Source organism: Abramis brama (genome assembly GCF_963993115.1).
Source record: "Abramis brama genome assembly, chromosome: 4".
Classification (NCBI taxonomy): Eukaryota; Metazoa; Chordata; class Actinopteri; order Cypriniformes; family Leuciscidae; genus Abramis; species Abramis brama.
In genome coordinates this window covers 21,020,859-21,048,746 of record NC_139966.1, presented here as the reverse complement: position 1 = coordinate 21,048,746, position 27,888 = coordinate 21,020,859, and the positions used below count along the sequence as shown (strand labels likewise).

At 41.6% G+C, this 27,888-nt stretch overlaps 2 long non-coding RNA genes across 2 annotated transcripts; both read left to right on the top strand.

Annotated features, from left to right (window-relative positions):
- Window positions 1–26,136: 26,136 nt before the first annotated feature.
- LOC311081173 lies at window positions 26,137–26,793 on the top strand. The gene is made up of 3 exons (XR_014605821.1): window positions 26,137–26,484; window positions 26,560–26,658; window positions 26,734–26,793. It is a non-coding gene; the product is annotated as an uncharacterized lncRNA (long non-coding RNA).
- A 29-nt stretch (window positions 26,794–26,822) lies between these two features.
- On the top strand, window positions 26,823–27,555 carry LOC311081165. The gene is made up of 2 exons (XR_014605814.1): window positions 26,823–27,006; window positions 27,082–27,555. It is a non-coding gene; the product is annotated as an uncharacterized lncRNA (long non-coding RNA).
- Window positions 27,556–27,888: the final 333 nt, after the last annotated feature.

Here is a 27,888-nt window from a genome sequence, read left to right as displayed (position 1 = left end):
AGTTTAATAAATCTGTAAACGCAGCCCCTAACGCATCATTTGTGTTATCGACGTGTATGTTAAAATCTCCAACAATTAATGCTTTATCGACATTGACCAATAGATCTGAGAGAAAGTCTGCAAACTCTTTTAGGAAATCAGCGTAAGGCCCAGGCGGTCTATATACGGTAGCCAAGGCTAGAGATAATAGGGATTTCTTTCTTACATCTAAGAGAGTAACATTTAGTACAATTACTTCAAACGAATTAAACCTGCGACCTGTTTTCTGAGTAACATTAAGAATATCTCTATAGATTGTTGCAACAATCAGACGGGGCTCATGTTTATAGCAGTATCCCGGAGGAGTAGACTCATTAAGACCGAAATAATCATTAGGTTTAAGCCAGGTTTCAGTAAGGCAAAATACATCGAAACTATTATCTGTGACCATTTCATTTACAATAACCGCCTTAGGTGTGAGCGATCTAATGTTAAGAAGACCTAGCTTTATAAATTGTTTTTGTTCACTACTATTGAGATTTTCTGGTTTAATCACAATTAGATTTTTCCTGGATCCTACATAGGGTTGGGAATCGTAAGACATTTTCCGGTTCCGGTTCCGATTCCGGTTCCGCCAAACGATTCCGGTTCCGGTTCCGGTTCCCATTCAATAAAAAATATTAAAACAACTAATAAAAAAATTGTAGTAAGTGAAAAATCCACAATCCTTTTTGTGTTTATTTCTTATACTTGTCAAATGAGTTTGACAGACTGGTAATGTCAACAAATTCAACATATTATTAAGCAATTTTTGCAAAAAAATATTGTTTTTTCTGAAGGAAAATAAAAATGTCTGCATTCTCTAGAATAATTTGGGACCTCTCCTAGCTTATTGTATTTCCAGCAGTGGAGAATACCTCTCAGAAGGGGTAGAATATGCTTGAATGTAAGATGTGTGTAGAACAGATTATTTTTAAAATCGTTTTGAATGATTGATTCATAAAGACTTTACTTGTTTCATTAGGCTACTGGATAAATCAGCGCTCTAGCAGTTAATAAACAGAACTGCATGCGTCTTGCGGAAGAACATTGTAGCCGGAGCTACTTCTCTCTATTTATGTCTATGGCGAGTCACGCAGGCACTGGGCTACTCCGCAGCGGCTGCGATCCGCCAGTCTAAAGTATAGTCCAAGTATAAACGCTTATTGCAGGCTTAACGTAGTAATTCAGGATAAGACAAAAACACGGTTTGAAAAAAAAAGGCATTCATGATGCACTCGCTCATTCTATACATTTTGTAAATTCTGAACACAAAGAAGTTACGGACTGCGTCTTTATGAATGTTTTGAAGCATCAGATGTAATCGATACACTCGTTATCTGAAGGCAGCGACTTTCAAAAGGTGATTTACAATATTTTGGTTGCTACCGTAGACATCAGTGTTTATACTCGAATTATAAACTTTTATCTCAGTACTTCTGTGATCATTTGAATATTTGTGTAACGAGGTTCAATAGTTATGGGAAGAAGGAGGCGGGAACCGGCGAACATTCAACATTTTAATGATAAAAATAAACCAAATACAAAATGAAAGTAAAAGCCAGCAGCCCCTCACGGACGACTGCTGGCCACACAAAACAGAAACAAAACACAACATAAAATCAGGCCTGTCCTCTCTCGCTCTTCACTGTCGTCGCTCCTCCTTTATGCTTCCGCTCCTCCGTGAGAGATTCGAGACCGGTGCGTCTCGCAGGTGTCGCTCATCAGAGTAATCACGCCACCGGCCTCATGCCGCTCTCTCACGGCCCTCGGCCTCGTCCTGCTCGCCACAATTTGTAACAGAAATATCGATACTGTGTGATTGTAAAGCCGTTTCATATTGGCAACTGCTCTCTCTGGGTCAACAACAGCGCAAACAGATTTGAATGTTCAGGGGTGAGGTTTTTGTTATTTAGGAATAAGATCGCGTGGGTGTTTGAATCTTTTAAAGATTAATCGTGCAGCTCTGACTGTCTTTAATTCTCTCTCTCTCTCTCTCTATGCGTTGATATCTGACGCAAAACGTATTTGAGTAGCGCGAGGGCTTTTCAGTGCATTCATTACTATTTTAATATGAGGTGAGACGTCGCTATTAAAGGATAAGCTTCCAGCGCACTTCCCCCATCAGAACCGTTTTCGGAACCGAAACCTAGGAATTTCACACGTATTTTTTCAAAAACAGTACCGGTTCTGGATAAGAACCGGTTCTCGGTTCCCAACCCTAATCCTACAGTAGATTTAATGTTTGACCTCACTAAACGAGGAATAGACACAGTTTCAATATAATGTTCTAACACGAGCACCAGGAAAGCAGTGAGTGCGCACCTTACCTTTACCTGAGGAAGCGTGGACATGCCGGACAATGGAATCGCCGATGATCACAGCGTCGCGTTCCGTCTCGCGTAGAGGGGAGAAGCGGTTCCGGGTGGAGATCTCGAAGGCCGGGAGGGGCGGAGAGGTCCTAGCTCTGGTCGTGGCTCGCGTCTTCCGCTGTGGAATCACCCAGGGTCCATGGTGTTGTGTCGGTGCCGGAGTGAACGAAACCAGGGATGATCGCGTCCTGGCTGCTCGGGTCCTGTGCAGAGAAACACACGGAGTAGACGAGGTCGGAGTCAAAAGGTTACTAACCACTGACTTGTGAACATCGGCGCGTGATGTTTCAAGCGTGGATCGCCGATCTCGCAGCTCGGTCTGTCTCTCTAGTAGGTCGCGGATCTGCTTCTCCACCGACTCAAGCTCTAACTGCACAGCATGTAGCTCGAAGGTGTCCTCACCTGCACTCAAAGGTAACGTTAGACACACATCTGTTATATTCGCCATTATAGCAGATGTGCTATAATGGCGAATTATAGCTTTCAGTGATACGGGTGTAAATAAGACGATCGATAGGCGCGACCACGCGTGCAATGCTAGCGGGCTAAGGCTAGTAGCGGAAGTTCGGAAGGTTGGATATAAGTAGTGATATCAAAGCGATCCGATTGTTTTTTAAAGAGAATAGTATTCCAGATATGTTCAGACGCTATAAAATGAAAAATGTTCGTTTGTAAAAGAGTGTAAAGAAGAAAATCAAGGTTTCTGAATTAATTCGACGGAGCTCCAAACACAACAACGCACTCAGTCGCAACGCATGCGCAGTCAAATCAAGGTACTCTTTAGGTACCTTGATTTGAAAATGTTACCTTGGTACCTTTAGGTACCTTGATTTCCAAACACAACAACGCACTCAGTCGCGACGCATGCGCAGTCAAATCAAGGTACTCTTTAGGTACCTTGAATCGAAAATGTGCTCAAACGTTATCGGAAGTGAGAATCTCCATAAGCGCCTGCGGGTGTTAAGTTAGCTAGCGAGCCAACCGGCCAGTCTACTCACAGACTCGTTTTACCCCACAGTCAAGAGACCATTGCAGCAGACCACAGTGGAGCAATAATGGCAGAAGAAAGCCAGACCCACAACTGTAAGAAAGTTGTACTTTTCGTACCGCTGTTATTATGTAATTGCATTCTGAATAATGTGCCTGGCTGTTATCCTCAATAATTCTCGTTATGTTTGGGTACTGCAGACAGCGTCTGTGCGGGGTTATTATTGCGCAATACCGGCAAGAACACATCGTCTCAAACTGTCAGCAGCATTCTGTGTGCTCGTCACCTTGTGAGTTCATTCTTCCAAGAACAACTAGCAAGAGTGTTCTCCCCAAGAACACAAGTCCGTTCTTTGCATTCTTGGTTTTGAGAAACACCCTGTGCATGAGAGGCTTGTGGCTTTAGTGAGGTGTCAGGCATCCACTGGGCAATATTGTCAACCTACTCTCAAAGGTCTTGGAGCGCCTAGGTTTAGACAAGGCCCTATGTATAGGCAATTCAACTGATGGGGCATCCAATATGCAGGGCCAATACAAAGTATTTTCCGCACTTATGACCTCACAGTCTCCCTCTCATGTGCATGTGTGGTGCACTCAATCTTGTGCTTGCTGACACTACTCAGACAGTCATTGAAAGTGGAACACTGTTGTAAAGACCACCCATTGGCCCAACGACGGAAATCCAACGGTATGGGCGAAGGGATAATGTGTGATTGTATTTTCAGCGCTCCAGTGAAGTTCACTTAATTTATTGGAATTTAGTTTCAATATTACTTTAGCTTTACGCTTAATCTGACTCCAATTTCAAATGATAATCAAATTTAGATCGTGTTTCTTAGTAGAAAATAATCATAAATATTGATTATGATTTAATTTAGATCTTTGATTATTCTGAGTATCCAAATTTTCAATTATTCTTTCATTATGGACCCAATGCCACACAGAGTCACACGCCCCGGGTTTACGTGTTTCTCATGGACACAAACTTGTCAGTTCTGAAATAGTCAGTGGATGTAGGGTTTGCTAATACCTCTTAAGTCGGTTGCTTACTGCTCACTCGTACAAAAAAAGTGTAGTTTATTTTAGCCACTTCCATACAACTTGCTGTAGCATTTATACGCCCGCGTGAATATAAATTATTATTATTCATAACGGATTATGATCAATAATTAATAATTTAATTATTTTCAGAATTTACTGTAGCAGAATCAATAGTAGGCATATGATCATTTTATCAGTTCATCCAATGAACAGAAAGCATAAACAATTATTAAAGGTCCCGTTCTTCGTGATCCCATGTTTCAAACTTTAGTTAGTGTGTAATGTTGTTGTTAGAGTATAAATAAATTATAAAGCTCAAAGTTCAATGCCAAGCGAGATATTTTATTTAACAGAAGTCGCCTACATCGAACAGCCCGTTTGGACTACATCCCTCTACTTCCTTCTTTAATGACGTCAGTAGAACAGTTTTTTGACTAACCTCCGCCCACAGGAATGCTCCCTCAACTCTACCGAAATTCGTTTATGTACTTGCGCACTTCTTATAACTTACTGTGTTTAAGTAGTGAAGTAAAACTGACGCTTCATCTTTTGTGTGATGTACAATAAACTTTATTAAACTCATCAGTATATGTTTGATCATCATTCGGACCTGGTCCGAAACAGCAGACTTGTAGGCTATTAATAAATAATGGATACATACAAGCTGCAAGCAGATGACAAATACGTTATAATAACCGTAATTAAACTACTAAACTATACCTGTTCCATCTCTATACAGCACTCTGACTCTGTAGGCATTATTGTCCGACTCGAAATGAAAACCGTTACTGAGAGTTTCTGATATTATCATCATTCCGTGAGATGAAATTGTCCTGAGAGACTGAGCGCAGCTCATGAAGCTCCGCCCCCTGGGTCGTCCAGCAGCAGCTTATTTGCATTTAAAGGGCACACACTAAAACAGCGCGTTTTTATGAGCCCCAAAAAATGACAATTTAAACATGCCGTAAAAAATGATCTGTTGGGTATTTTGAGCTGAAACTTCACATACACACTCTGGGGACATCAGAGACTTATTTTACATCTTGTGAAAAGGGGCATAATACGGGACCTTTAACTCTAGGAAATATAATATCTTCCTGGCCAAGAAAGAATAATCCCCAGCTAACAGTAAATAAATAAATCAAGGGTAAAAGCATAGGTAACTTAGATCGCAGTTCAAGACAATAAATTCGTAAGCACATAACACAAGTAATACTTCTCTTTTCAAATACAAACAATACTTTATTGATTATATACTAACACATAAAACTAATATCTAACACAAACACACGCACACACATACACACACATTCATACAAGTTGCCGAAAGAAAGAAAGAAAGAGTTTGGAAAGAATGAGTTTAAGAGTGAGATGATGAAATCTCAAGATTCTATGCACTTATAAGACATAACCTGAACGAACCATCAATAATTCATTTCCCCCTTCGTTTCTTAGGTGGGTTACTAAATCTGTATCAAATACACCAGTTCAGTTTGAGAGTCTGGAGGCAGTACTTGCTTGTTTGTGTTCCTTTTGGGATTCCCTTTTTGGACGTAAAAGGGGTTTCCCGAGTTCGTTGGCTGGTCTCCTCGTGCCTGGGTCTGAGGCGGCCAATCACGTGGTGTGCTGGCAGGTCAGATGGAAGTCTTTGTTTGAAGCTGGCTTTGCAGAAGATACGTGGACCGAAACTTTGCCGCAAAACTTAACTTAGAACCGAGACTCACAACGGAAAAGAAAGGAAAACTCAGAAAAGAAAGAAAATTGAAACGAGAGTAGTAAGATGACTTGAATAAAGCTGTTGAACCCGTTCTTCTGATCTTAATTTGGGTTCTTTGTCTAGCTGCGTGTCTACATGGTTACTAGTCTGTCTGGTTTTGATCTTCATCTTTGTTCTGCGAACCCTTAACTTACGCTCTGCGCTGGTTTTTAAAGGTTTTTTAAAACAAAAAAAGGTTTGTTCCTCCTACAAAGGGGAGTTCTGACTGCTGCTTTGTTTTCAAAGTCGTAAATCATGTCTTCCCTGGGGGTGTCGGTTCTCTAGCTTTAAGCGGAGACCAGATGCAACAGTTTAGACATGATTTCTAATTATCAGAATACGAAACATTTTACACAGATTTAATTCTAGCCATCTTGCTAGTTGTGTTCGTAAGATAGCATTGATATGAAACAGTACACACTTTCATTCACACATCTAATATCTAACGATTTCATGACTTGTATGGGATCTAAACAAGTATAGACGCATATAGGTTGTAGACAACAAAGAATTATGTAGTTGAACGATGTTTGATTATAGCTCAGTCAAGAATTGTTCTGGGATGAGTTTTATGGATTTTGATATGTAAAGTCTCTTGGTGTGTAAAGTTTATGGGGTTTAAGACATTGCAATCTGAGGTCATGGATATTTCCTGCTGAAATCTGTTTTGTTCATCTCTCGTGGGACCTTGGTCTCTGTCATTCTCTTAACCAATCAGTGCTTGGCAACAAATCTAGCATTGACCAGTTATTTCGTTAGTGGGGCTCATCCCTTTGAAGTTTGCATAGTACTGGGGGGCTCTTTTAAATAGCCAGACTGGTGGCGCCGGGACCCGATGGCAAGATTGATGATGATGATGAGAAGTTCTGAACAAATCTTCCCCCTTCATTCGCCGAGAAGCGGAAAGTTTTAATTAATCTTCTGGAAGAGGATTAGTTTGTGTTTGGTTCATCCTTGCAGTCGCTACATTGCTAAATCAGTGATAGACAGAAATCAAAAGGTCTTCAGATGACGTGCCTACTGCTCCGTTCATACATGCACCTTTAGTTTGACCTACTCTAACTATGGTTTGCGGTAGCACAAGCCTGCTTATAATCGACTAAAATAATGATTTCAGAATAAATCAAGATGTAACATTTATTTGTCAGGTAAAAAATGTATCATGCCAATTACACAAGTAAATGATTAAAAGCCAATTCAGAAATAAGAAATACATGACATCAATTACTCAAAGATGACTCTAAAAGTAAGCAATGCATTCCTGACAGAGACACACAGCCCAGTAAACAATTACCGTCTTTCAACGTTGAAATATGGTTGAAAATAAGTTGGTCCGTCTTGGACTGGTTTACGACGTGATTTCAACTAAGTAGTTTCGGCCGGACTGTTTGACTACGTGTTTTCAACTTATCATCTAAGACATGTTTTTCAACTTATCATCTAAGACATGTTTTTCAACTTATCATCTAAGACAGCTAGGATAGTCTGTTATACATGCTAAAACAACGGAGAAAACAAACTACCAAACCATGTTCATTATTATCTCAAATAAATTGAAAGAGTTTTACATATTCCATTAAAGTTATAAAAAAATACATTGAAACTGTACGTGCAATGAGGATTCATACTTGGAAAGAATTACCACACCCCAGCTGGCGCCGGTAATGCAACATTAAAGTTAGTTGCCAACTTTTTCACGCGAACATGCATGCAGCAGAGGAAGCGCGCGCTCTGTATTTTTCCACCCATCAAGCCAACCGCCAGAAAGCTCTTCACGCCAGAAAGCGAAAACATCTTAAGCAGCTGTGTAAAGTAAGTAGCTATGACAAAATAATTAGCTATGATGGCAAAATAAGTGTAACATTATAAACGTTTACCTTATTTCAACCAGACCTGACTTTTTTAATTATTGTAAACGTACTAGCTAGACCATGAGCTAGACCATGAGCTAGCTACCCCGAGTGTACACACCACACCGATGGACAGTTAGCTATCTGTGTGAAATTCCCAAAATGCGGATATTAATAAGCCATTAAGGTTTAACTGTGATTTATTTTTTAGTTATGTTACATCGTAGATAGACAAATTAATTAATTTCAGCTTTGTTTAGGCTATTTCTAAACTTGTGCTTACCTCAGCTAGCTAGCTAGCTTGCTTAACTTACACAATTTTGCTGTACGGCTAAACACGTGGTCCGTTTTGTGTTTTTAGCAAGCACAAAGCCCCATTGTTAGCTATATGGTGAAGTTCGAGATTGAGAATTAATATCCTTGGCAGTCCTTGAGAGAATCCAGGAATACACTATTTAAATTGTAGCAAGCATCATGATGTCTGCACATAAATGTACAGTACCTCCTATAATTATTGGGAAGTTGATTAACCAATTTATGTGTTTTGGGTTTCTTTGCGATCACTATTAAGCTTCTTGTTTATATGTTTAAAAATTAAATCAATTTCAAAAATCTATAATGTCAAAATACAATTATATTAATGTTGCAGATATGACATACTTAAGAAGTTGGAGAAAAATAAAAGCAGAAGTTAATGCCATTGCTCAGTTGAATAGTGATGACAACCTTGATATTCATTCAGTAAGTGATAGAAGTGATGGTGATGGACTTCAAGAACTTGTACAAGATAACGAATCTGATTATGGATACACAGAGCATGTAGAATCCTCTGACTCTGAGCCTGAAATCCTGAGTTTACACCCTGACAAAATGCAATGCTGGACACAGGACAAAATGCAGTGCTGCTCAGGTTACCTGCACCCCAAGAACTGGCTAACACCGCCATTAGACAACCAGAGAGTCCTGCATCTTCAGACAGTAATTTCATGTTTTTATTTATTCTACTTTACTTGCTCACAATGCAAATGGAATATAAAGTATTTTTAAGTCTGGGCTCAAAACAAAGTCTTTCACCTTCCTGTTCCTTTTTCAGTTTCTGTATGTTCTCATCCAACGCTTCACCGTTCACCCACAAGGTCTGAATCATCAGAAGCATTTAGTCCAGAGTCAGCCAGTAAGTCAGTAAACATTTTTTTACAACCCTCTACATACACCTTGGCAATAGAATCGCCATTGGCTAGTACATTTTTTCATGTCCATGATCAGTTCAAAGTTGTCAATTCTCCTACCTCAATTATTGACATTATTGCAGGAGCAGCTGTCTTTAAAAACGATTTCAGTGAGCTTCAATGTTGTTTTTTTGTTTTTGTTTTTTCAGGATCTAGAGGTTCTCGCACACCTCAGCATGGAGTTCGAAGGCCATCACAGTCCGGGAGCAGAAAAGGTCGGGCATCCTCATCCAGTGAGTCCATAAGTTGCATTCTTCATAGTTTTTAAAGACAGCTGCTCCTGCAATAATGTCAATAAGTGAGGTAGGAGAATTAACAACTATTTCAATGAGCTTCAACACTGTTTTTTTGTTATTTTTCTTCAGGATCTAGGTGTTCTCTCACACCTCAGCGTGGAGTTCGAAGGCCATCGCAATCCGAGAGAGGCTTATTCCCCATGTCTCAAGCTAGTACGTCTATGGTCAATATTTATTATTGCATCATTCTTTAATAATCATAAAGTAAGATTTATAAAATACTTTACAAATAAATTAATGTATTTTCTTCAAAGAGATGATTCATTAAGAATAATGCACTGAAAAAAATTTGGAGTGACATTTACTTAAAAAACGCTAGGCAACTTTTTCCACACAGAAAGTGCTTGTAATCTTTACTCGGGCTATTTCTAAGTAATATTTACTTACTAGAACCACTTATTTTTTATGTAAAATACACAAGTAAATTGCACTGGCAATACTCATCTATAGATTGTAACTTTCACTCAGATTACCATTGCATCCAATTACAAAACCCAAGTGAACATTGCTGATATTTCTTTGTGTTTCTTACTCATCTTTTCTTTGTTATATTCTATAAAATTTTTAAGTAATATTTATTATGCATATACTAGTTAATATTAATCGAATTAAGTAAATATTTTTATTATTCTATTAAATAATAATTCAATATTTTCCAAAACAAATATTTGCAGCTTAAGGGACACTTTTATTTCACAGTCGAACTGGCATAGATATATTTAAAATATCTACATAACATTATAACCACAAAAACATGGCCATAGAACTTCTTGCTCGCAAATTTCAGTGCATATATACATATACATAGAGTCCATACATCAAGGGAGTTCAGAGACCGTTATAAAGCTCAAAAGTAAAGCAGTATAGAATTTGAAAAATTAAATGTGGAATAACAAAGCACCAACTGACTTTAGGACTGATATTCCAGCATACAAAGGAATACAGTGTTAAGAGTTGACTTTTCCCTTCCAATTCTGTAATTCCATCAATTGGGCTCTATTACAAACAAGTTCTCTTACGAGAGGTTCTCTCGTATTGCGTAAGTAGCTTACGCTTCGGGAAAGTTCTCTTTCTTCGAGATCTGAAGCCAAAAAATTATCCTTAATTTTGCATTTATTGTCAACGCAGTGCAGCGGCAGGCAGACCAAAGCAAGCTGTATAAGCGTGCTCATTGGCTGCCAGGCGGCAACTGCTTAAGCCTACCAGTGAGCCCGGCGTGACGTCACACCCAATGAGGGCGCTTCGCGCCCTCCACACCCTTCTAACCGTCAAGAAGGGTGTGACCAGTGTGTATATATTGAGGGCTCACAGGCTGAACTCTGATTTTCTTGTCTTCAGCGAAGCTCTTCGCATCGCTGGATCTTGAGAAGCCGCCGCCGTCGAAACCAGCGACCAGCAAGCTTAGGACAGCGCCTGAGGAAGCCGGCCGCCTTCGCCGCCTTCAGCCATCCGTGCCTGCTACGCTATCCGGCGACATATCCTTTTATTACTGCTGTGTGTGTTCGCCCTGCGACACACACTCTCTCTCACTGTTCTAAAAGAGCACGAGGCGTTTTTGTCAAAATGCCTCGTTTTTCCTGCGGCTCGTGCCGCGCCCCGCTCAGCAACGGAGACCGCCACCTCTTCTGCGCTCTCTGCCTGGGCCGCGAGCACGCCGCCACCGCACTCTCTACGGGCGGCTGCCCCGAGTGCGAGGAACTTTCAATGTCGACCCTGCGGGCTCGACTTGAAGTTTTCGACCAAGCTGTCGCTCCGCCTGTCCCTGCCGGGCCGCGCAAGAAGAAGCGCCGCTCGCAGAGACCACCGGAGACTGTTGTGACTGAGGAGCTCGCCGGAACCTCTCCCTCGAGCTTCTCTCTCGCCCTCTCCGCCCCCCCTCCCGGCCGCTCAACCGCCGGCTCTCGCCCGTGCCGCCGCCGCGTCAGAGGATGAGGCGAATGAGATAGACACTCTCCCTCTGTTCGAGCCGCGCTACTGCGCCGCTCACAAGGGATGGCAGAAGCGGATGGTCTCGGAGCGAGCTTCCTCTCCCTCTGTTCGAGCCGTGCAAACTGCGCCGCTCACAAGGGATGGCAGAAGCGGACGGTATTGGAGCTCTCTTTACGTTACAAGAAAGCTACTCCGTCCTCGCGCGTCACTCACCGGCGAAAAGGAGAACAGAGTGTTTTCGTCCTGCTGTGGCCGGACCTACCTCCATTTCTCAGTCCCCTCTTAAGTTCAGGCGACTGGAATTGTTCATATCGCAGTGTACGAGCCTGTTATAAATACACGCACGCCTGCAAGCAAACGCCGTCACAAGACGCTCTCTTATATGCTCGCTCTAACCATAAGCTATTGTATTCTCCCCTGTGGCTCAGTGGTGGAATCTTAGGCTTTCGCGGCCAGAGACCCGTGTTCGATCCCGGCTCTCGCGGCAGTTAATAATTTATGCTGTTCGCTTCTCCGAGCTCGCGGCCAGCTTTTCTTACATACAGAAAGCGAACCCGCTCTCCCCCTTGTTGGGCCGCGCAGATTGCGCCGTTCACAAGGGATAACAGAGCGGACGGTCACGAGCAACGTTCAGCGCGCGCGCCTCACTCACCGGCGAAAAGAGGAGAGTGTTTTAGTCCCGCTGTGGCCGGACAAACCGCCAATTCTCACACATTTCTCAGTCCCCTCTTAAGTTCAGGCGGCTGGAAATATTACTATTGCAGTAAACGAGCCTGTTTTTATACACGCACGCCTGCAAACGAACTTATATCTTTGCGCTAACTGAAAAATAATGTGTTCTCCCCTGTGGTTCAGTGGCAGAATCATAGGCTTTCGCGCGGGAGACCCGAGTTCGATCCCGGCTCTCGCGGCAGATAAAAATTTATGCTGTTCGCTTCTCCGAGCTCGCGGCCAGTTTTTCTTACATACAGAAAATGAACCCGCCTCTCGTACCACTCCTACTCATGGTGCTCGAGTATTTATGAGCATCTAAACACGAGGGAAGAAAAGATGGTTAAGTCCCGCTGCGGCTGGACCACTGTCAATGCTTCACGCTCTGTCAGTCCCCGTTGCCACGGCTACTGCAGATGTTTACTTCGCAGTCATCGAGCCGGTATATCTACCCGCTCGCCTGCGCGCAACCACCGTTCTCACGGCGACCCAGAGAAATCTCAAATGAGCATAATGTCTGGTTGCACGGCTCACGCCGTATGTGTTTCAAATGCAGTGAATGTGCCCACGTTTCCGTGTTCACCCCTGCACACAAGCACTATAAATCCCATGTTTCTCACAGAGCCCACTCTCACAAAGCAGGCAGAAGCCGCTCGAGTGTTAAAAGTAGGTCACGTGTCCACCTCACCGTGCCCACACCTACTCACTGCCCGCTCTGTCACACGGCCTCTCACGACCGGTCATGTTTTAAATGTAAGTCCTGTGCCCGCCTTCGAGCGCTCACACATACTAACGAACATTTCGCCCCGACGCCGCCCTCGCACGTTGCGCCTCACACTATATGTTCCCCGTCCAAGCCACCGGGACACCGTGTGTAAAACGGCCAGCTATCGCTGCGTGCGATCCGCCGTATCTAAGCACCAAGAGCGCGCGCGCTGCGCCCACCCCTCCGTTTCGAGCTCTCAAGCCCGCAGGCCATTCTGCCCCTGGCTTCACACTCAAAAGCGTGGGAAGCTATTCCAGGCGCATCAGAATGGGTGCTAAGCACAGTAAAAAAGGGCTATACTCTGCAGTTCGCTCGCCGCCCCCTGCGCTTTCAGGCGCGTACCGAGACGAGAGTGAATGGAGAAGTAGTACATCTACTTCGAGTAGAAATAGCTACACTTCTGTGCAAAGGGGCTATAGAACCGGTTTCCCCTTCTATGAGCGAGTCGGGCTTTTACAGCCGTTATTTCCTCGTTCCCAAGAAGGACGGAGCTCTCAGACCAATTTTGGATCTAGATGTTTGAACAAGGCTCTTATGAGAAGACCGTTCAAAATGCTCACAACCGGGCAAATTCTCGCGCAAATTCGCCCGAGGGACTGGTTTATATCTCTCGATCTAAAAGACGTGTACTTTCAGATCCAGATAATACCCCGTCACTGGCCATTCTTGAGATTCGCCTTCGACGGTCAGGTATATCAGTACACCGTCCTGCCTTTCGGCCTGTCGTTGGCACCCCGTACATTTACGAAGTGCATAGACATTCTGAACTACTTGGACGATTGGCTAATTCTAGCACAGTCAGAGGCCGAACTCATCGCCCACAGAACAGTGCTTCTAAGCCAACTGGACAGCCTGGGGCTCACGGTCAACTGGACCAAGAGCTCATTAGTGCCCAGTCAATCAACCTCTTTTCTGGGTTTGGATCTGGACACTGTGGCAATGACGGCCCGCCTGTCAACACAGCGCGCGCGCTGCATTCGACACCTGGCCGCGTCCTTCCAGCCGGGCAGCACCGCACCTCTCAAGACATTTCAGAGGATGCTGGGTTGTATGGCTTCAGCTGCAGCAGTGCTTCAGCTGGGTCTGTTACGTATGCGCCCGCTACAACGCTGGCTGAATGCCCGAGTGCCTCACAGAGCCTGGGCTTCCGGCGGCATTCGAATCAGAGTGACTCAGAGCTGCGTTTTCAGCACTGAAGCCCTGGTTAGCGGCCGACTGGTACCAGCGGGGAGTGACAATGGGAGCCATTTCACACCGCAAAGTTATCTCGACGGACGCTTCCACCTCAGGTTGGGGCGCTCTTTCGAGGGCAAACCGGTCTTTGGCCTGTGGTCAGACCAGGAGAAATGCCTCCACATAAACTGTTTGGAGATGATAGCGGTCGAGAACGCGCTCAAGTGCTTCCTCCCATTCATACAGGATCACCATGTGCTAGTCCGCTCGGACAACATGTCTGTGGTATCCTATGTGATCCGACAGGGCGGTGTCAGATCCAGGAACCTGTGCAAGCTGACAGAACGCCTTCTCGTGTGGGCTCACCGCTCGTTGCGCTCGCTGAGAGCCACGCACGTGCCGGGCCACCTGAATGTCGGTCCAGACAGACTGTCCAGAGACATCATTCCCCCGGGAGAATGGCAGAGCGGAGGTCGACCTCTTTGCGTCGAGAGACAACGCTTATTGCCCGAAATTTTTCTCGAAAAGCGAGGACGTGCTGTCCCAGACCTGGCCCAGCCTCCCGCTGTACGCTTTTCCCCCGATCTCCCTGTTACCACAGGTTTTAACAAGGATCAGGGTAACACAGCACCCAGTGCTCCTTATAGCCCCGCGCTGGGAGAACCAGATTTGGTACCCAGAGCTGGTGAGGCTGTCGCACTCACCCCCATGGCCGATCCCGGTGAGAAAGGATCTCCTCTCTCAAGCCGGTGGGTCAATCTGGCATTCCCATCCGGAGCGATGGTCTCTGCATGCATGGGTAATCAACGGATACCCATTGACCTGTCAGAAGGGGTCGTGAACACGATCACGCAGTCTAGAGCTCCCTCCACGAGACGGCTCTATGCGTCTAAGTGGTGTGTGTTCTCTAAATGGTGCGCTACTAAGAGCTTTGATCCACGCACATGTGGGGTTCCGCAAGTGCTCTCCTTCCTACAGGAGCTGTTGGAAAAGGGCAGGTCCCCTTCCACGTTCAAAGTGTATGTGGCGGCTATTGCAGCGTTCGCTGAGACGACGCGCAGCCGGGCAATCGGAAGGAATGAGCTTATTATCCATTTCCTCAGAGGACCCAGGCGGATGAATCCCCCGCGGCCCCCCTTGGTTCCTATTTGGGATCTGTCCTTGGTCCTGGAGGCCCTGAAGGCTTTTCCTTTTGAACCGCTTGAATCTGTGGATCCTAAGTACCTTTCGCTCAAAACCGTTTTTCTGATAGCTCTGTCTTCAGTAAAACGCGTGGGGGATCTGCACGCGCTATCTATTAGCCCTGCATGTCTTGAGTTCGGACCGAATGACTCTAAAGTCATTCTCAGACCGAGACACAGGTATATTCCCAAAGCGATTGGTACCCCCTTTAGGGCACAAATCATCTCCCTCTCGGCTCTGCCAATATCCGATAACGGGGACAGTGATAACCTCCTATGCCCTGTTAGGGCGCTGAGAGTTTACATCACGTGTTCCGCCGCTTTCAGGCGGTCCGAGCAGCTCTTTGTTTCTTTTGGCGGACGCACCAAGGGTCTCGCCGCCTCGAAACAGAGCCTGCCCAGGTGGATAGTGGACGCGATTGCAGCAGCTTACGCCTCCAAACACCTGCAGTGTCCATTGGGTGTCAGAGCCCACTCCACTAGAGGCATGGCCTCTTCGTGGGCCTGGTCCAGCGGAATTTCTATTCACGATATTTGTATGGCGGCGGGCTGGGCCTCCCCATCTACATTCGTGAGGTTTTATAACCTGGAAGTTCCCGCCCTGCAGGCTAAACTGTTATCAGTATAAGTGGCATGTATGCTGCCCAGTCGCTTATGCGCAGACTATGTCCACATACTGGTTAATTTTCTGGTTGGCACTAGGGGAAGGATTCTTTTCCACAAATAGACCAGTGTTTCTGCTCTATTCCCTTTCCCTATACGTGTTTATGCACTGTGTGGGCCCGCGCTGCCGGCCACACCATTTCCACTGATGTATACAGACCGGCTATGCCGCTCTATCTTTTATGTGAAGTGAAGTGCTTAGTACAGGTGTGGGCCCGACCGGCCACCTGTTTCAACGTTATGTTTTTCCCCGGTCTCCCTGGGATTCATGTGTTGGATGCTCGGCGCGCACGCCGTTGACAATGGGTTCCCGAAGCGTAAGCTACTTACGCAATACGAGAGAACCTCTCGTAAGAGAACGTACTCGGCTACCTAATGTAACCTCGGTTCTCTCTAGAAGAGGGAACGAGTATTGCGTAACCTGCCGTGACGCGCCACGAGCTTTTGCGCTTCAGACTATGAAAACCAGAGTTCAGCCTGTGAGCCCTCAATATATACACACTGGTCACACCCTTCTTGACGGTTAGAAGGGTGTGGAGGGCGCGAAGCGCCCTCATTGGGTGTGACGTCACGCCGGGCTCACTGGTAGGCTTAAGCAGTTGCCGCCTGGCAGCCAATGAGCACGCTTATACAGCTTGCTTTGGTCTGCCTGCCGCTGCACTGTGTTGACAATAAATGCAAAATTAAGGATAATTTTTTGGCTTCAGATCTCGAAGAAAGAGAACTTTCCCGAAGCGTAAGCTACTTACGCAATACTCGTTCCCTCTTCTAGAGAGAACCGAGGTTACATTAGGTAACCGAGTACGTTTCAACCAATCAGATAGCTGGCCTTAGCATGGGAAAAAAAACATGCTATTCAAAAACTCAGCGTGCACTGTCCCCTTTCTTCTAATCAACTTTCAGAACAGTAAAGAATACATACATCAACTCTGTCCATTAACAGTTGCAATCACTACCTTTGCAGACATTCTCAGAACGTTCAGGACAGAAAGAACTTATATAAAACTGAGCAACACTTGAAATCACTGTCAGAAAACAGACACAAAATGCAAACAAATTGTTTGTGCTGGACAAAGGCACAAATAACACTGGCAAGTTTCTTGTGGAGAGACTGGACATTTGCTGACATTCTCAGGTGATCAGAACAAACAGAGCTTATATAAAACTGACCAACACTTGAAATCACTGACAAAATCTAAAGAGATTGTTTGTGCTGGACAAAAGCACAAATAACACTGGCACACTCACGCTAAAAGTTTCTTGTGGAGAGACTAGACCTTTGGTGACATTTTAAGGATGTCAAGCTGAAGAAACAGCTTCTGAAATACTTCAAACGTATATTTCAGTTTCAGTGGGTAACTTAAGTTGACGGCATAGATGACACCCATGAGCAGGAGGCAAGCGTTTGTCACACTTCCGCAGTCCTCCAGAACTTCTGTCCCCTCTATGATGACTGACACGTTCATGGGATCTTGGTTTTCCTGTGCCACATTGGGATGGATGACGATGATCTTCATCATGTGATTACTGCAGTCCTCTTTCAATGCTTCTTGGCTGACGTCCTGTGAAAACAAACAAACCACAATTAGAAATAACTAAGAATAGATTCCAAGTAAAAGAAAAGGTTAAGAGAAAAACATTTGAAAATAAAAACAAAGAGGTATACTCAATATAGTATACTCAAATCAAACAATATTCATATGGCACTTTTCATACGTAAAGTTACAGAACGTGCTTCACAGAGGCTGACCCTGAGACAAAGAAAGTCACTTTTGGGGGCCATCCAGACTGAGAGGGATCAACGCCCACGACCACAGGGAGTGCCGACACAGTGACCACCCTGGCCCGGGCAGACAAGAGGTTCCACACAGAGGTGCAGAGCCCTCCAGCCACCTAGGCTGGAGCTGTCCATGGGACGGCACCCGTGTTGGTAGACCAGAACTACTCCCAGTGTGGAAGGTCCCCATGGGGGAAACACTGGAGCTGAAAACTGCGGGATTAAATCAGTAAAATAGGTTATACCCACATAGCAAACAGACTTGGCCCAAATGTGGCCTCATCATGGCACTGCTGGCCTGTTGCCGGTGTGGTATAGTATTCTGTAACCCTATAGTATTCTGTAACCCTGAGGACCCAGTTAGTATGCCAGTAGTATGCCTGATCTAAATCTGTTCTCGCGATAACTTGTAGCTAACGTGAGCTGTTTAAGTGTTATTATGTGGTAGCTTTATGTAGAATGCTAAATCCCGCTGTTATATGCAAGGTAAAATTAAATTAAATTGTATATTGGATATGTAAATTGTGTATATTCTATAGCTAATACTTAAAATCTCAAGTTGCGTCAATAGCAGGAGAAAGACCGCGAAATTTAAAAATACTACTCTTATTGTGTCACGAAATGTAGTTTTAAGAGTTTTTCAGTCGAGAATGTAGTTATTTTAATCTCAAATATGTTGTTTGTTTATACAGATAGCGCCTATTTCAGCGCTCACGTATCCCGCCTGGCAGAGTCTTATCTCGGCTAGAGCTGCTGACGTCTGCCGCTGAGTCTAGTGGAGTGGTTAAACATGAGATATAATTCGTCTTGTGTAGGCTATGTCTATAACGGACGATCTTTGATCTCATTAATCTATCATTTTCGTTTTGGCGGGGGGCAAAGTTTAGTTTTATAACTTTATATAACGTTAAATTGTTTAGGCTATTTATCTTTAACGTTGTGCCTGCTGACTTATGTTTGACTGAATCGTTTAATTACTTTATTTCTTGACTTGTATGGCTACTTATACTTTCATTATTGCTATTATTGATCAATAAAACTGAAATTTAACAAAAAGAGACAGGGTTGTGTCATTTTATTTTAGATAGCCTATGTAAGAATATTTTAATATATATATATATATATATATATAATATGATATCACCAACACGGCATGTATTTTTCTTTTCATGTATGGGAAGTATTTCAGAGTATGTTGTCTTGAAAGAAATCAAGCATCACTGACAAAGGCTCAAAAGAGACCATGACTTTCTAAAAGATCTTTTAAATATAGATTGTTTGTGTTTTTGTTTTACTTTTAGGACTGGAGAACATCTGGTAATGAGATGTCACTTTTTTCTGTTTGTTAAATGCTTAGTTACGGTTGGGATCTCTGCAAAGGAATACCTTCTCACAACATAGCGACACTTTATAGTTAACTTAATGAATTACTAACATAATGATAGCAGTAACACCAAAACGTACTTTGCAAGATTAATCGCTGTTGTATATGGATTAACCCTTTCATGCATAGTGGTCACTAAAGTGGACAGCTATAAAAAAAAATCTTACATTTGCACGGGTTTTGATGGCATAGTTGCACATCATCCTCTTCAGTGGACCCACCCTGGTGCATCATCCTATATAAATTTAAACCAAGTGGCAAGCCGTTGTGTTTCAAAAAATTTTTTCCCTCCAAACCAAGATGGCAAATGGTCAGTCAGAATTGCCTAGTTGCTCTGGAATATCCACCCATTCCTTCTGTCCTAGGTAAAACAAAACCTTCTTGTAGGTAAAACAAATATTGCAGCATCAAGCAATATCTAATGAGTCCTATCACAGTTGGGTCATTATATGTAAACGTGCCATTTTGTGTCTCTTAGGGGAAAAAAAAGCTCTGTAAATCTTAATAAACCATAAAACAAATAAAATATTTTATAATTTAGTTTCCATAATATAATAATATAAGAATAAATTAATTTCTGTTTCTTTTGTTTTTAAAGGATTTTAATCCCATTTTTGTGCAAAGCATCTTGCAGAAATGTTGAAACTGGCATGTCCCTCAGTATGATTTTTCTACTTCTGCTTGCATCATCTGCCTTTGATGGTAGAAGACAAGTGTTCGCTTCTTTTCTTTGAGTTTATGTAATATCTGAGAGACATGCTCATTGTGTCAGCCCTGTTACCAGAAAAGCATACGTTAAAAAGTTATTTGTACATATTTAAAAAGGGATCTCCATATCTCAGCTTAGGAGAGGTGTAGAGAGGCAGGACTTGCACTCCTCTCTACGCCTCATCGCCCTCTATCAGAATCCAAGGTTTCAAGAAGATCCGAGAAACTTTATTTTTCGACCCCAAAAAACTATAAGGGCCCTGTGGGGTTTTTTGGGTCGAAACATAAAGTTTCTCGGATCTTCTTGAAACTCTGGATTCGGATTGAGGGTGATGAGGCATAGAGAGGAGTGCAACTCCTTGTTCTCTACACCTCTCCTGAGCTGAGATATGGAGATCCCACGAAGCATTTGTTACACTGTGCAAAATAGTGGTTTCGTGGACGATGGAATTTTGGGATGACACTTGGTGCTAAGGACATACCGAAAGCGCCGATCTGTAGAGCGTTCTGTTTAGGTCTTATATAAAAGCCCTTAAAGTAATGAAAAAGAAGAATGCAATAAATAGTGTTTGCATTAAAGAATATGATTTACAAAACAAAAACACAACCAAGCCCCTTTAACCTTTCCATCTTTTTTGTTTACAGTTTTTCTCGATTGCTTAATCACTATAACCAGGCTTTTGAACTAAAATTTCAAAACCATAACGCCATTTATCAAAAAGCACACCCATTTCACTAAACTATAAACACTATTCCCTGTTTTGACACATGAGTCAGATTTGTTGAACTGTCACTGCAGAACTCTACACACAAATCCCTTCATTTCTCATTGCTTAGACCATGTTGTCATTTAGAAAGCACTAGCATTCAATATTGTTCACTCAAGTCAGCACAGCTTCAGCTCAGTTAGCACACAATTACTCAGGTGGAAACACTATAAGTTTAACACACATCAATCAGATTGGGTGAGACGTTATGGATTTGTGTTTATAGTTTTGAGAATACGAGGCATAGTTTCAAGAAATGTGTTTAAGCAATCAAGAAAAACTGTAATACTATGATTATAATTTTTCTTGTTGTATCTGTATTTCTTTTATGCACCTGTTCTGTATATTCTAATGCAAAGATGATATTGCCATGCCGTTTGTACATTACAAAAAAAAAAAACTATTGGAGATAACGTTTTTTTACCATCTACAATATTTTTGCACACATCGAAAGGGCAATATATATATGTTACACAGGTTTTTTAAAACAATTTAACGCGACTCATCAATAAAATATTGTCATTTTTACAGACACTTGAAAATGACCAATGAGAATGCCTCATCACTTCTTTTTTTAAAATGCGGGACTATATATACGATTGTCATGTTTCACAGGTCCCTTTCGTCAGAAATTCTACCAAGTATCTCTGCGAAAATTACATCTTTGGACATCTGAGCATCTCTCTGGACAGTTTCATCTCTGTGACCAAACATCTCTGGACAATTTCATCTCTGCGACCAATACATTTACCTTACTTATTTCAAAAATACAATTTAATTATCAATTTAACTTCATATTAATTATTGTTTTTTTCCCCCTCATCATTCAACATCTCAGTAAGTATATCCATCACCCTGTGTATTTTAATAATGTTTAATTGTAGTTATATTTTAATATTAGCGCAATTATCGGCCTGTAATAATTTTTTTACCGTTATAGATACTTAAAACTAAGTTCATAATTCTTGCATGAGCATGCTTTTTTTTCGGAAAAACTATTTGCAATGTTATAGGCCTAATACAATTTGGACGAAAGTCTTTGTTTCCGAATGAAGAATTAAAAATTAAAGGCCTCAGCTCGTGTAACGTTAACGTTATAGGCACTTGCATAAATACATCAAAACGAGTTTGAGCACTTGCGCATAGTTGCATTGAATATATTAATATATATATATTAATAACTCGTGCTATCCAAGTTATTTTATTTTTTTTCTGTCATCCTTTAGCTAGCGTTACATTGATCATGCTATTAAAGCAAATGGTTTTACAACATTCGAGCGCGAAAAGACACACACGTGTCCTGACAGACGCGCACCTATGGTGCGCACTGCGCAGCAGTTGGCAGTCGGCAACGCAGGTCTTAAAGGGACAGCACCCAATATAGCTGTCTCACTCGAGGTCAATCAAATAACAATGGGAACAGAGAAAATTACTCACTGCTCCTAACTAAAGAACCTTTGTAGCTTTAATAAGGATTAATTTATATCTAATTTATAAATTATGCAGTGCAGAGTGTTTGATCGCTTTATTCAATTTCTTTGTTTTTCCCATATTTATCAAGACATCAGTAGCTGTATTAGTATCAGTGATACTGGCCTTCATTTATATAAAAAAAATGTCATTAAACAAGTATTTAAAATATAATGTCTTTATTTAGTTATTTTATGTTGTTTCTACATTAATCTGGAGATTAAATGTGAAGTTATTAAATGATAAAATATAGTAAAAACGTATAGAAACTTGGGTAACACTGTATAATAACGTTCAGTTGTAAGTCATTAATAAGTGGTTAGTTAATGATGAACTAATCATTTACAAAACATTCATAAATTATTAGCAAGTGATATAATAACATTTTATGTATGTTATGTAAATTTCGTTACAAGTCATTTACAAGTGATTAGTAAATGATTAACTAATTATTTATGAAACATGACTATGCGTTCATAAATAATTAATAAGTGATATGTTCATTATTTTATGTATGTTGTGCAGATTCAGTTATAAGCCATTTACAATTGATTAGTTAATGATTAACTAATCATTTACAAAACATGAATATGCGTTTCATAAATGTTCATTATGTTACATTTTTTGTATGTTTTGCTCACATCAGGTGAACAGTGGTTAAAGACTCCATATGTTTCAGAGAAGACAGCTGTCTATACCCTCACCAGTCAGCACTTACACTGCAGTACACACTACACTACAGAAGATAGCTGTCTATACCCTCACCCTCACCAGTCAGCACTTACACTGCAGTTGCAGTACAGTACACACTACACTACACTACACACTACACTACAGAAGACAGCTGTCTATACCCTCACCAGTCAACACTTAGACTGCAGTACACACTACAGTGTTCAACACCTGTTATAGATGTGTAAATGCATGAATAAATCATTTACAACACTTTATGCATCTCCTAATCTAAAGTGTAAACTATTCATCACTTGTAAATGTGTTACACTTACCTGTTACAAATGATCTGTATGTGTATTCAAGACATTTACAACACTTTCTGCACCCTCTAATTGCTACATACATACAAAAAAATAACATTATTTATTGAACATGTATGAAACGCATATTCATGTTTTGTAAATGATTAGTTAATCATTTACTAACCAATAATACTAAATGAATTACAACTGAATGTTATTATACAGTGTTACTGAAACTTGAGTGTTTATGATTGCGATCAATCGCACTTAATCAGAAAAAAAGTGTATTTAATCTAGTTAATTTTTTGGATTGATTGACTGCACAATTAATACGTTTAATCAACCTAATATCATTACTTTTGCTTTGCGTTAAAGTTATGTTACAGTTTGCGTTTCATGCTGAGGTGAAGGAGTACCTGGAGCGTGGAGTTTACCAAGGGAACGCCGACACCGGACAGAAGAGAATTGTCAGGCGTTCTGCTAAGAAGTTCATTGTGCAGGGGAAGTAGAAAAAATATCATTGCCTTTTAATGTGTTATGTATTCTGTAATTTACAGTATCCGCTACGTTTGCTTATGATAAAACAACTAATTTTATATAATATTTTCTTCAATAAATAACATGATTTAAATACGGTGTGTTGCGTTCCCTCACATTACCTCTTTATGTCTCTAACACACAGGTGGACATCTTTATTACAAGACTGCAGACGGATCAAACCGTCTAGTTGTCATGGATGAGCAACAGAAGGAACGAGTCCTTCGGGACTGTCATGACAGCCCAGCTACAGGTGGGCATCAGGGGATAACAAGGACATTTAATAAGATTGCAAGCGCATACTACTGGAAAGGCATCTTTCCGGACGTCATGAAGTGGGTAAGATAATTCGCATGTAGCCTCTTTAATAGTCGTGTCCTCAAGATCCTATGTTGAGTTTGCGACCCCTGATGTAGTTGTACAAAGTAATGTGTTTCTGTTGTTTGTGATGTTGCAAACACCTACAAATTTGTTTTTTAGATTGCCCAATGTCCACAGTGTCAGCGTACTGATACTATTAAAACAGTGGCTCCAGTGTTGCACCCTATCAAGGTCACTAAAGCCTGGACTGTAATAGGAATGGATTTGATGGGACCATTTCCAACCAGTCCTCAGGGGAACATTTATGTCCTCACAATGACTGACCTCTTCTCCAAATGGGTTTTCGCCAAATCCCTGAAGTGTAAGACCGCAGTTGAGGTGGCTACAGGGGTCTTACAAGCATTTAATGCATATGGAATAGTTGAAAGAATAATCACAGACCAGGGGAGGGAGTTTGTGAACCAGGTTATTATTATTTAGTTAAGAAGATTTTATTATTACATTTTTTGGCTATATGTTATAAGAATCTACCATGTCTTGCATACCTTTTTGATAACAGCTAAATGAGGACATATTTAAGGAATTGGGTGTGAAGCAGTGTGTCACGTCAGCTTACCACCCTCAGTCAAATGGACAGGATGAGAGGACTAATCAGACTATAAAGAGGGCATTGTCAAAGTACTGCAATGACATGCAGAATGACTGGGACGAAAAACTGGAGGATGTGGTGTATGCCATCAACACCTCAAAGCAGGTGATTGGAACTGCTTAAAAAAGAAATTATTATATGCAATTGATTATGTAAATGTCATTTGTTGATACACTTTTTTTAGGGCTCTACAAAGTATACACCATTCTTTTTGATGTTTCACCGGCACCCAATCACGCCAGAGGTTCTAAACACAAAGGTAGTATCTGAGACAGATTGCTTTGTAGCAGAGGATCCGAATATTGTAATGCCCACACGGATAGTAGAGGTGACAGCAGTACAGGAAAAGGTAATTGTCTGTAGCATGAACTATAATTAAGTAATAATTCACAGTATTTAAGGTATTCTATTAAGTCTGTTTATTATGAAAGTTATACATTACTTTCATAAGGTGCGGGATCACATTGAAAAAGCACAGGGGAAGCAAAAGGCGGAGTACGAGTCCCGGAAAAGAAAAAATGTGAAATCATTTCACATCCACGAAGGAGAGGAGGTACTCAAAGCAAACAAAAGAAAAGAGGGACGCAAAGGTGGACGTTTAGAGGGGAACTGGACAGGCCCTTTTGTAGTCAAAGACATTACCGGAAAAGGAGTTGCTACACTTGAAGACAAATCAGGCAACATTCTCTGCCAGAAAACCAATGTGTCCCAACTCAAACCATTCCTGCGGCGTGACATTAACCTGAATGGTGAGAAAGGCAGTACATTACAGTAGATGGTCCACTTTTTGAAGTAAATGTTTATGGCAAATTTAAAATATTACATATACAACCTTTTTCAGTGAATATTCATGATGACCATGATTCTTACTGCCTGAAGACAGACATGGCAGGAGGTGATGCATCACGCACAGGTATGCTTTATTTGATTTGCTTTTAAAAAAGTTGAATAAGTAACTTTGACAAAGATTTGTGACTGATCCAAACGTGTTTACAGAAATTGAAAAAAAAAATCAGTTTTCAGTGGATCGCTTTCACATCTTGGAGCTAGAAGAGGTAAGATGTCAAATAAATGGAAGTCTGTTATATAATATATAATATTATATATGTAAGACAATTACAAAGCATTTTTTTTTCTAGGAAATGTATATGAGAATTTTGAGTGAGGAAACCGACAGAAAGCGGCCACTCATTCAGCTTCCGAGATGCCAGGCCACAGTTGAAGATTTCGAAAAAACATTGTGTCCACAGAAGAAAAGTTTCCCATGGCTGAATGACGACGTTAGAATTTTAATTTGATAACATTTTTGAGATATATTTGTAATAGCTCTAATTAGTCCCGGTTTCCAGAAAACGTTCAAACAAAAAGCTGCAAAAAGGGCCAAATTTTATCCCAAAATTTCACTGTCTGCCCCAATGGAATAAATGCTTTGTGGAATCTCCATATCTCAGCTCTGGAAGGCTCTAGAGCCTCCAATCGTGCACTCCTGTCTGCGCCTCAGCACCCTCTATCCGAATCCAGAGTTTCAAGAAGATCAGATAAACTTTATTTTTTATCTTTTGTTGTACAGATCAGCCTTATAATACTGAGACGAACGGAAGGTTTCAGTCACTTTTGGGCTGATATATCTTATCTTGTGGAGTGTGTCATTAAAATGGCCTTTTAATGTCACAACATCCCAGGTTCAACGAGCTAACTACGTCTGCTGCTGCGTTGCACCTTTGAGTTTGCATATCAAAGCAAAAACAGTGAGTGATGTTCCATAGCACTAAGGACTGCAAGTGTACAGTTGCATGTGACATGTTGTTTGTGTGTTTTTACAGAGTTCCTCGAGTCAGTCCATCCATGACACACAGGTTCAACGAGCTAACTACGTCTGAAGCTGCGTTGCACCTTTGAGTTTGCATATCAAAGCAAAAACAGTGAGTGATGTTCCATAGCACTAAGGACTGCAAGTGTACAGTTGCATGTGACATGTTGTTTGTGTGTTTTTACAGAGTTCCTCGAGTCAGTCCATCCATGACACCCAGGTTCAACGAGCTAACTACGTCTGAAGCTGCGTTGCACCTTTGAGTTTGCATATCAAAGCAAAAACAGTGAGTGATGTTCCATAGCACTAAGGACTGCAAGTGTACAGTTGCATGTGACATGTTGTTTGTGTGTTTTTACAGAGTTCCTCGAGTCAGTCCATCCATGACACCCAGGTTCAACGAGCTAACTACGTCTGCTGCTGCGTTGCACCTTTGAGTTTGCATATCAAAGCAAAATCAGTGAGTGATGTTCCATAGCACTAAGGACTGCAAGTGTACAGTTGCATGTGACGTGTTGTTTGTGTGTTTTTACGGAGTTCCTCGAGTCAGTCCATCCATGACACCCAGGTTCAACGAGCTAACTACGTCTGAAGCTGCGTTGCACCTTTGAGTTTGCATATCAAAGCAAAAACAGTGAGTGATGTTCCATAGCACTAAGGACTGCAAGTGTACAGTTGCATGTGACATGTTGTTTGTGTGTTTTTACAGAGTTCCTCAAGTCAGTCCATGACACCTAGTCCAGCCTCCTCACCTACCAGGTCACGACCGCACCATCTAAAGGGGAAACTGACTGACTGCATCATCTAGGCCTTAGGATGGTTCCACAAAGAATTGACTGCACATACAACATGAATTTACTTCAAACTAAAGATCTGACTTTACATACAGCAAAAGACACTGCATCTATTTGTGTCTCATTAGCTCTCAAAAAACTTTAACCTTACAGTTCATTAAATATTTTAACACAGCTAACTCAACATTAATTGTTTTTAAATCTCCACAATGTATAGCCAGAGGACTATCACAAAAGTGTTTAGGAAAGTAAATACATACTAGAGTATGTTTGTTTAAAGCTGCTTTGTATTGTTGTGTATTTTAAAAAGCTCTATAAATGTCCTAAAACGATGTGCATTTTGCTTGTAGTTTTGTGTTAATAAAAATGTAATATATTACATCTCATAATTCAGTTCAATTCATTATGTATTGTATTGTGTAATTTAATTAAATTTTTATATAAGTTTTGGTTCTCTCATTTTATTACATTAAATGTTATTGTGTTGTATGATGTTCTGTATTACAGTTTTTCTCGATTGCTTAAACACATTTCTTGAAACTATGCCTCGTATTCTCAAAACTATAAACACAAATCCATAACGTCTCACCCAGTTCCCCAAACATCCTATTTTCAGGTCAAAATGAAGCTCTACACTCAAAACCATTCACTCTTGCTGAAAAACCAAACTTTGCCCTCAGACAGGACACACAAGCCCTCAAAATCACACACACTACAACATA